This window comes from Narcine bancroftii, chromosome 2 (genome assembly GCF_036971445.1).
Source record: "Narcine bancroftii isolate sNarBan1 chromosome 2, sNarBan1.hap1, whole genome shotgun sequence".
Lineage (NCBI taxonomy): Eukaryota > Metazoa > Chordata > Chondrichthyes > Torpediniformes > Narcinidae > Narcine > Narcine bancroftii.
In genome coordinates, this window is record NC_091470.1 from 112,848,124 (window position 1) to 112,859,370 (window position 11,247).

Genomic DNA, 11,247 nt, shown 5'->3' on the forward strand with positions numbered 1-11,247 from the left:
GAAAAAAATGTCTAGCCATAGGGTGGTGACTCTGTGGAACTTGTTGCTGTGGAAGTGAGGTCGTTGGGAGTAGAGATTGACAGGTGTTTGATTAGTCAGGTTTACGGGAGTGGGACTGAGAGGGAGGATAGATCAGCTCATGACAGAATGGCGGGGCAGGCTTGATGGGCCAATGGGCCTACTTCTGCTCCTATATCTTGTGGCCTGTAATTATAGTCATAGTCCTTACCTTGGCGCAGGGAGGAATCTAAGCTTGCATGGATTTAAAGTGAGAAAGGGACCTTTTCCACACAATAGGAAGGAGGGGATTTGGAGCGAGCTACCAAAGAGAGCAGTAGAGGTGGGTGCAATTGTTATATTTAAAACACATTTAGGCAGGTACATGGAGAGGAAATATTGAGCGGACAAAGGAGTCAGTTGGTCAGATTTCAGATTTATTGGTAGAGAACATACATAACATCACATACAACTCTGAGATTTTCTTGCCTGCGGGCAAAGCAGAATTAACATTTATTGGTAATGAAAAAAATCTGTACACAACGTACACATGTAAACAGATAAAGAAATGTAAACAAACTGTGCAATATGGAGAGAATTTAAAAAATCAATTAAGTGCAAAATTAAGAGTCCATAAATGAATCCCTGATTGGGTTTGTGGTTGAGGAGTAGAAACATAGAAACATAGAAGATAGGAGCAGGAGTAGGTCATTTGACCCTTCGAGCCTGCTCCGCCATTCAACGAGATCATGGCTGATCTTAAAGTTCAGTACCCCATTCCCGCCTTCTCTCCATAACCTTTAATACCCTTATACTGTAGGTACAAGTTGGGTGGTCCTGTTTCTGTGCTGTAGCACTTTATGAATCTATGAATTTGCCCAGGAAACTGGAGAAAACATTTTCATAAAATTGGACTTAGGACATTTGGAACTTTTACACCCAGCTAGTTCTCTAACAAATAACACCGCTGACAGTGCAGCACTCCCACACGACAGTACTGGAGCCACAGCCTAGAATTTCACTCTGAGGTGAGATTTAAACCCACCACTTGCACTGCACGACAATCACGGCATCTGCTGGTTGTAATTAGATGGTTTATTGTATGAACTGGCCAGTACAGGCACAGGCTGGCCCGCCCTCCTGATGACATCCTCTGCTAGACTCCTCCCTGGATTCCTCCACTGTGACCCAGGCCATAAAGGCCGAGTCACCTCTCCCTTCCCTGCACTTCCCTAGCTTGGACCCGGGCCAGCAAATTTTGTGTGTGATAAAGCCTATCGTTCCCCTCAGTCTTTGCCTCTGTGATTATTGGGGCAACTGGTAGGGCCCAACACTGGGTTAAACTGCTGACGCTTGCAAATGTGCAACCAGCCACCAGCTTCACCCCAACACACAGAGAATACATCAGAAAGACAATTTAACCTCAATTAAATGGATATTAGAGGAGACAGATACATCGCATAAAAAGAAATCAAGAACCTTTATTTATCTGACACTTTTCATCACTTCGCTGTGTCCCAAAGGTTTACAAAGCTCGCAATATAGAATTGAAGTGCACCCTGGGTTATTATTTATTCTCAGAAAGAACCATGTTTATTTTGGAACCAGCAGAAGTAATCACGTCTAAAGCTCTTCTATCATTAAAATGATTGTTGCAAAACATCAAGAGCACTCGTTTTGTAATAAACAGCCTTTGCAATGGATCTCTGAACTTTAAAATCTGTTACTAGTTTTCTTATGAGTTCTCTCTTATGTGAAGCCATCCATCCTCTCCACTGAAATTCTTCATCCAAGGTAGTCAGATCAGACTCACAGTGTTCAATGGTCATCATTATTCAGGTGCCTCGCCATTCGACGTGGGCAACCATCCACCACGATCTCTGACCCTCTGAATTGTAGTTGTTGCCTCCCCTGTTCTCTTTTGGTGAATGCTCCATCTTTGAGCTGAGACTGTGGTCGATGCTGAGTTCATGATTATACAGGGGAAAAATACTGAAGTTGCCTCCTTTGAGCAACTTTGAAGTTTCCCGTTGCCTCCTTCAGTTGCAGTGTCCACACTGGACGGGTCACCCTGGCCACTGATCAGCAGATTCATCTGCCCTGCATTTTTAGTTTTACAACCATAAATTCCAATGTGTAGAATCTGTTTGTAAAAACCATCCACCATCTACAATCCGTGGCTTCACGAGATCCTGATTATGGGGGGCTAAACAGATACTACACCTTGCCCAAGGGGGACCTGTAGGCTATTGGATGGAAGGAGAGCCCTACACCTCTTTTTACTGAGCAAGTGCGTAGCACCGACACCCATGTTCAGTGGTAATTCCCCTCTAAGTAGGTCAAAGCATGGACTCAATTAGCAGTGAGTGAAACACCAATATCTGCAGATGCAATGATTGTAGTAAAAATGCACCAAAATGCTGGAGGATCTCAGCCGGTCCTGCAGCACCCATAGGCAATAAAGATATATTGACGACGATTTGGGCCTGAGCCCTTCTCCAAGGAATAGGCAAAGAAGTGGGACCATCTCCTACTTTAGCTCATTCTCCCAGATCTACCAAAGATAATCAAAAGCCTTTGCTCTTTCTGCAACCCTTTAAACATTTATCTGTTTACCCACCACTTCTTAGGAAACCAGAGCCCCCTGAGAAAACCCACGCAGACACGAAGAGAACATACAAACTCCTTACAGACAGCGCGGGATTCGAACCCACAATCTGATCGATGGCACTGTTACAGCGTGGCGCTAATCATGAAGCCAACCGTGCTGCCTTCTGGATGAAAAAAGTCTGAAAACCCTGCAGGAAATTAGCAAGTACTGGACATCACGGTGCATTTTATGCACATTTTACCCACATTAACTTGGACGTATATTTTCAACTAGCAAGTGACCACACAAAAGAAACCAATTCCATTTTACATTTTGGGAGCTCATATTTAAGCCATAGGAATTCAATAATCAGCCTCTGCAATGATTTGGATCAAAATCTGCCTGCGGGGAGTTGTCAAATTTGTGAAAGGAAAGGGCTGTGATTTATTTTTAAATTTAAATTAAATTTTTTTAATTTAGACATACAGCATGGTAACAGGCCATTTCAGCTCATGAGTCCATCCACCCAATTTACAACTAATTAACCTACACCCCCGGTACATTTTGGAGGGTGGGAGGAAAACCCCCAGGGAAAACCCACGCAGACACAGGGAGAACATACAAATTCCTTACAGAGAGCACGGGATTTGAACCCCTGACCAGATCCCCTTTTTCTATGATCAGGGCGAGGTCTGTGTGGTTAATACAGGATAATGTGTAATATTCTTGCAGGCGGATGAGTGTAAAGGAGTTTTGATGTGCTAGATGGCACATTGAAACGTTCAGGTTGCAGCTCAATTGGGTGTATTTGGGCACTATGGGCTCATGAGCTGAAAGGGCCCGTAACTGTGCAGTATGTCTAAATTAACATTTAAAATATGGTTGTTGAAATTTTTGGTTAAATTGCCTGGTGAGTTATTTTTCCCAGGATTTCATTGATGGGATCTAACATCATTGACGGAGAGAAATGAATTGTTCTTCCAGATTGGGGAGTTAGTACTCGGGGGGAGGGGGACAGAAAATTAAGGGCAGGTAACACTCCACAGGGATGGGGAAATGAGGAGCTTGCTTCCACAGGTGGGTTCGATTGTCATGAACAAACGAACTGGAGAAACTCAGTGGGTCATGCTGCATCCACGGGAAATTCGGGTAACCGACGCTTTGGGTCTGGTCCTTTCATTGAAGGATGAGAAAGAAAACATAGGTAGATGCCTGAATTAAAAGGTGAGGTGGGGATGGGGGAGGAAAAGAGGAGAGAGGAATGGGCAGGGAGAGGAACACAGGCAAGATACAGGTGAGCAGTGAGAAGAGAAATAAGCAAAGAAGTAATCGGGGGGCAGGGGGGAAGGGTTGCTCTCTGACAGGAGAGGAAGAGAAGGGGTGGCAAGATGGAACCAAGCCAATTAAGGGATGCAAGACACAAGCTGTCTCATGGAGTTAGGTGAAACACGAAAGTCTGCAGATGCTGTGATTGCAGTAAAAACTCACCGAAATGCTGGTGGAACTCAGCTGGTCTTGCAGCGTCTATAAGAGACAAAGATATATTGCCTAAGTTTGGGCCTGATCCCTTCTTCAAGGCATAAGCAAAGATCAGGAAGGTGTAAGAATAAAGAGACTGAAGACTGGCCGGGGGAGGAATCCAGACCACAAAAATTGAGAATTTATCATGTCTGCGCAAAAGGAGACATGATAAGGAAAAGGGAAGTCGACGGGGTAAGAAGTGAGGGGCCAGAGAAATGTTATCCGGTTGAAGATGAGGTGGTGTTCCTCCAATTTGCGGATTGTCTCAGTCTGACACCATGAACAAACATGTCAGGAAGGGAATGGGATGAGGAATTGAAATTGTGGCTACCGGGAGATCCACTATTGCAGCGGTTAGAGCCGAGGTGGTCAACAAAACGATCTCCCAGTCTACACGCAGTCTCTCTGATGTAGACCCAATGGGTGCACCAGATGCAGTAGTTGACCCCTGCAGATTCACAGGTAAAATGTTCCTTCTCTTGGAAGGACTGTTTCAGGCCCCAAATGGTGGTGAGGGAGGGGGTGTCGGGGCATGTGAAACATGTCATATGGTCACAAGGGGTAAATAGCAAGGGGACCAATGGGTGGAGAGGAAGGAGTGTGCAAGTGAGTCATGTAGGGAGTGGTCCCTATGGAAGGCAGAGAGGGGAGGAGAGGGGAATATGTGTCTAGTGGTGGGATCATGTAGTAGGTGGGGTGGTAGGTGTGGACAAGGGGAATCTGTACCTGTTGTGCATGAAGATGGAGGGGGCCAGAATAGAGGGTTTATATCAGAGTGAAAAGAGATGATTCAACTTTAGGCATATGCACTCTATGGACTACTTTAAATTGCAATAAACAATGTCGCTTATATCTTCCCACATATGGCAGGAGAAACACCCTCACTTAAATAAAGCACATCTTCAAAAAGCTTAAAGGAATGGCGCACTGGTGTTTCCCAATTTTAGATTTTATTATTGGGTGGTCATTATTCATAAGTTCAGTCTTTTGTTACAGTTCAATAATTTGGTTGACAGCCCTTCATGGGTAGAAATGGAATCAAATTTTATAAAGAATAGTTCTTGGTTGGCAGTTTTATGGTCCTTTTTATCTTCCTATTTATATGTCAACTGATAATCCAATATTTAAACATATTTAAATATTTAACCACTATTTAGAAGGTTTTTTGGATTTCAGAATTTTTACGTTGCTACTCCCATTATTATCTATTCACCTTTTTCTACCTTTGTTGCTGGATATAGATTTTAATTATTGGCACAGAATTAAAGACCTTTATATTCAAAGTAATTTTGCTTCTTTTGAACAAGTGATGGTAAAATTTAACTTACCAAACATGTATTTTTTTAGATATTTACAAGTTAGACATTTTGTTCAATCTCAGATCTCTGACTTCCTGCAAATTCCAGAGGCAAATATTCTTGATTTACTTTTTGATTTCCAACTTTCTCTTAAAGGTTTAATACCTTGTGTGTACATAAATAGATATTTATATATATATATATATATATATATAGAGAGAGAGAGAGAGAGAGAGAGAGAGAGAGAGAGAGAGAGAGAGAGAGAGCGAGATAGATAAAACAATTTGCTTGATTTAAGAATGGCCTCGTTAGTTAATATCAAGGGAAACTGGGAATAGGATTTGAGGTCCTATTTGCAATTTGATTAATATTCCCTCCCTTTGTGCACGATGTAGTGATGTTCAATTCGTAGACAATTACCCATGGGTCTCCTAGCCATGGGAAAAGTCAGGTTCTGAGCCACATTGAGCAAATCACCCACTGAAAAGTAGATGAAGAATAGATGAAAAAGTAGTGAAAAGTAATAGGGTCGATATGGTTAGTGTAGCAGTTAATGTGACAGGGGTTCGAACCCAGAGTTTGTACATTCTTCCCCACATCTGTGGGGGTTTCCTCCGGTTCAAAATGTACAGGGTCAATTGGGGGGCACGAGCTCATGGGCCAAAAGGGCCTGTTATCATGCTGTATGTCTAAATTAAATAAAAATATAAATTGACAGAACGTGATATGATATTATTAAAGAAAGGGTGTGAACATAGAGGAGAAATCATGATCACATTCTTCTCCCTGCAGTCAAAAAAGTGGCAAATCCAAAAATAATTATTTGACACAAGCTTGTTTTTAGGATTCATTTTCTTTACCAAATTCAAGTTAACAGCTCAGAAGTGTAAGCCAGTGTTTGTACCTCGGGGTTGACTGTGAAGAATGATTATTGTTGTCTCTTATCTTTGTTTTTATCAACTGTAGATGAGCAGTTATAAAATGCCTCAGCACATCCTCATGCAGAACCATTTCCAAGTGCCTCTCCTGCCAGCAATTCATCTGGAGGTGACTTGATTCCTTAAATGCTAGACAGCACAGGATAAAGCACTACAAGCCGCAAATCAGCAAACAAATCAGATATGCCTGCTATTTGGCTGGCATTGCTTTACAGAAGAAATTCAGAGACTTCAAGATTCAAGGTCCTTTATTGTCATGAGTGCGTGCCACCCAATTTATACCCCATTAACCTATAACCCCCCCCCCCCGGTAAGTTTCGAATGGTGGGAAGAAACCGGAGGCCCCGGGGAAAATCCACGCAGACATCGGGAGAATGTACCAACTCCTCACAGACAGCGTGGGATTCCTCACTCCCGCCCCCCCCCCCCCCCCGACCGTTCCAATCACTGGCACTGTAAAGGCTTTGTGCTAACTGTGCCACCTTGTGTAATATAGCACAAAGTTTCCTTTAGTCTGCAATAAGGCAGACAAAGGGTCGCCATTAATATTGCTCGGCACCCCCTTCCAGTAAGAGAAAAGAAGCAAAAGACAGTCCCTTCAGAATGTCCATAGATTTGCCTCCAGTTCTCTTACAGTCTCACATGGACCCCTGTATCCATTGGCAACCCAAGCTCCAGATCCAAACCACCAATACAGTCAGGAAGCAAGAATCTGAACATGTCACAAAATTTGTTGTTTTGCAGCAACATTACAATGCAAATATTTCTACAAACAAGATCAGGAGGCTTCAGCACCCAAGGCCCTTCAGGAGCCCTTCTATCCTCAGCATCTTCTGGGTTCCATTACCTGGTTCCCATGACCCAGTCTCCAGCAGCCCACAACCTGTGTGGGTCCTTCAACCTACGTGACCCTCGCTGGTCCACGGCCATAGTCATCTTCCTGTAGAGTTATCTTCAGCCTATGTACCCCTCGCTGGTCCACGGCCATAGTCATCTTCCTGTAGAGTTATCTTCAGCCTATGTACCCCTCGCTGGTCCACGGCCATAGTCATCTTCCTGTAGAGTTACCTTCTTCTCCTCGTCCATGCTGAACAATGAGTCCCACATTAGTCCCATACCTCTCTACTCCCGTCCAATACCGTTAACTACGTGTGTTTTAACGGAAGCCTACCTACCTGCCTCCAGCACTTTGTCAGCTCGTTCCATCTGCCCACCAGCCACTGAATGAGGAAGTGTTCCCTCTAAATCCCTCCCCGACATCTTGTACCAAAAATCTGGACTACCTGAGAGCCCAGACTTTTCGAACACTCTCAAATTTTTAAAATTTAGTAGGCTTTTGTGTGCGTGTGTAAGCAACAATAAGCGACCACGCTCATTTTGATAAATGAAGCATGCTTTATTTGCTAATGAATAAATGATCAGAATTTACCTGTTCATCTCTTCTTTATTCTTCCTTAAATTTGAATTTTAAAAGTACTGACCAAGAATCCGAACAATCTGGACCGACCCAATCCCTGAACAGGCCGGATTTTTGGACTGTAGTTATGCCCTCTGAGACTGAACACAGGATCCTGAGCTGAAAGGTGGATGGATCATTTGGCTCCATGGACAATGCCTGATCTGCTGAGTCTCTCAAGCCCTTCTCTTTGTTCACTCATTAAGGAATTATTCAGGTTCTTTCACAGGAGGTGTGTGGACTCATAAAACATTAATTGATTAAATCAGCTAATTTTTAATATGGTTTTGCTAGCCTGCTGGGAGGAATACTTCGGTATGTTCATCATTCATTGCCAAAGCATGGATACCTTCCAACTGATGAACGCCTGAGCATTTAGTCTGAAAGAAACCCTCATTAGGGTCACCCAGTCACCCGTTAAATGCTCTTCAGAAGAAAATGTGCGCCATAAATTTTGTACACCCCTTTCAACCCACTGCTTTTACAGAGGTGTGCAAATGAAGGTACTCTGTTGGAAGAAGGCAGGAAATTAAGCAATGAGAACCATTGTCATTTAGTTCACATTACATTAGATGCATTTTAATTGCTCATTTACTTTACATTGTTTTACTAATTTTGCAAAGACTTCAAAGTTATCTTATTGTCTGTATTACATGCAGATATTGCTCGTAATCTTTACCTAATACCAAGAAGCAGACCATCTGGTCATGTAATTTCAATGATGTCCACAATTCAGATCAGATGTTATTTTTTTGTCATTTAATAAAATAGAAATGCAATATTACACAAAAATCACCCTTAAAGCAGACAAAGATTTCCCATTAGCATTGCCCGGTGCCCCTTAGAGTCAGAAAAACAGAAACAAAAGAGACAATGAGTGTCCGTGGATTCGTCTCCAGCGCTCCCGCAGCCTCTGCAGCCACAGGACAGTTCAACCAGTTCAAACCATGCCCAGATCCAAACCTCCGACACGACGAGGAAGCCTTCAGTATCCAGGCCCCTTACCTTACCTTATCCAGGCTTTCCTTACCCTCAGCACCATCTCAAATTCCAGTTCCGATACCTAGTCCTCATAAGCTAGTTTCCAGCAGCCCGCAGCCTTGGTGTGACGCCTTTGACCTCGAGACACCAGTAGCTCTCAGCCTGAGTGTGTCCTTCAGCCGCAGACCATCTCACTGGTCCACCACCATGGTCACCGCCCTTGGGGTCGTCTCCTCTGCTTCTTCTGCCCAGCAGGGGACAGTCACCCCAATACTGGTGCTCTGCCTCAGTCCACTGCTTCCTCGGAATCTGTGAGCCCTCTCGAGGCCACTGCCGATCAGAGATGGCACCAACTTGAGCCTAGATCCTGCAGTTGCTGGATTTTAAATAAAACTATTGGGTCCTTTAACAGGCCGTTTAGATCCTCGACGAAGCCTTTGATAGGATTGAGCGGTAGGACCCCGTGGGGGAGAGCTTTGTCTCCATTGCTCACTCTTCCTGGGTCCTCACCGATGGCAACGCTGCCATTACAGCAGTTCTGGCAGCGCCACCATTTTTGTTTTAGCAGTCACCTGTCCTGCATTACAGCAGAGACTACAATTTAAATGGACTTCACTGAGTGCATTGGCCTGAAGTCATAAAAGCTACTTTAGAAATGCAAACTCTTTATTTTGTTCCCAAGTACCAATTAATCTTCCATTGATGGAGATCTCTTTCCTAAAGAGATCTCCTGAATAGTATTAATTTGAATTCAGCCAATGGCTTGATTGAAGAAGTACACAGATTAAGAATAATAGCAAAGCTTCTGTTTCATCAGGGAGTCTTAGAACAAAAGTACTAAATTATTGTGTTTAAGGTATTTCTATTATTGCTAAAATAGGCTGCATTTCAATCTTCACAAAGCAAGAAGTTTTAACTTTCATTGAAGAAATGTGAACGGTTTTATAGACGGTATCTGAGAAGGTGCCTTACTGACGAGAATGGGATGAGTCTTTTATAATGTTGGCTGTTTTTACAAGGCAGGGGGAGGTGTGGATGGAGTTGACAAAGGGGGCGAGGGGCATGTGTGATGGTGTGAGCTGTGTTCACATCCCTCTGCAGTTTATTGCAGTCCGAGTCTCACTTCTCAAGTTTAAAGGGACAAGAGTTGGTTTGAGTTGTTTCAATCAATTTCATGCCCTGTACGCGGGAAATTTTTAAAAGAATTAAATAAAGTGATATGTTCTTTTTTATGGGAAGGTAAATTATCTTGAGTATCGATGCAAAAATTGACATGGACATATGATTTGGGAGGCCTTCAGTTACCACATTTTCAAAATGACTATCAAGCAGCACAGTTGAAATTTATTAGTAGATTGTTTGATATTGATCAACCACCGATGTGGGCTTATGTGGAAATGGATCAGATCTGGGAAAGATCAATACATCATTTTATATATAAATGGAATTTATTGCTTTTACAAACATGTAAGTTACCCATTTTGAGTCATTTGTTTAAAGTATGGAGTAGGTTTGAAGGATGTATGTTCAATTAAAACTCCATTATATCAAAATCAGTTGATTCCTTTTTCTATGCGTAATCCTTATTCAAAGGGTTTGATATTAATTGAAGATTGCTTTGAGGCAGATTTATTTCTTTCATTTGATAGGCTTAGAGAGAAGTTTGGGATATCACAAAATACATTGTTTGCTTATTATCAAGTACTTGATTTTTTAATGAACAGTTTTTGTCGAGAAATGATGTTACCAACACAATCAAAGTTTGAAATATTACTTGTGGATAAGGGAAAGAAAGGGTTTGTGTCTGAAATGTATTCGTTGTTACTTGTAAAAATGAAGGTAGGTGTATTGAGAATAAGAGATAAATGGGAACAGGAGTTATCTACTATTTCTGAGCAAGAATGGTCAGATTTATGTTTGTCACAAAATTAGTTAACGTGCGTTATAGACTAGTTAATTATAATTTTTTGTATCAGTTATATTTAACTCCTGAAAAGTTAAAGAGGTTTGGCTTTAGTGATTCTGATTTGTGTTTTCGGTGTGGAGGTCTGATAGATACTTTTGTTCATTCTGTGTGGAATTGTGTAAAGGTTAAACCTTTTTGGGAAAATAGATTTGTATGTGGATCCATGGTTGTGTTTATTAGGATATATGAATCCATTAACAGTGCGTTTGGATGAATTTTGGATTGCGTTTATCCGATTGAGTTTGACAGTGGCTGGTAATGTATAGTGGTAACGTGGAAAAATGATGTGGAGTTGAGTATTCAGAGATGGCATAATGAAATTCTATCATGTTTATGTTTTGAAAAATGACATATAATTTGCAAAATAATTATTCTTTTTTTGAAATAATGTGGACTCCATACTTGAAATGTATGAATTTAAATGTTAAGTAATTTTTTTTTATTTTTGTTTGGATTGTTGAATTGATGTATTGCAACTTAACTCACTCTATTTGTTTGTT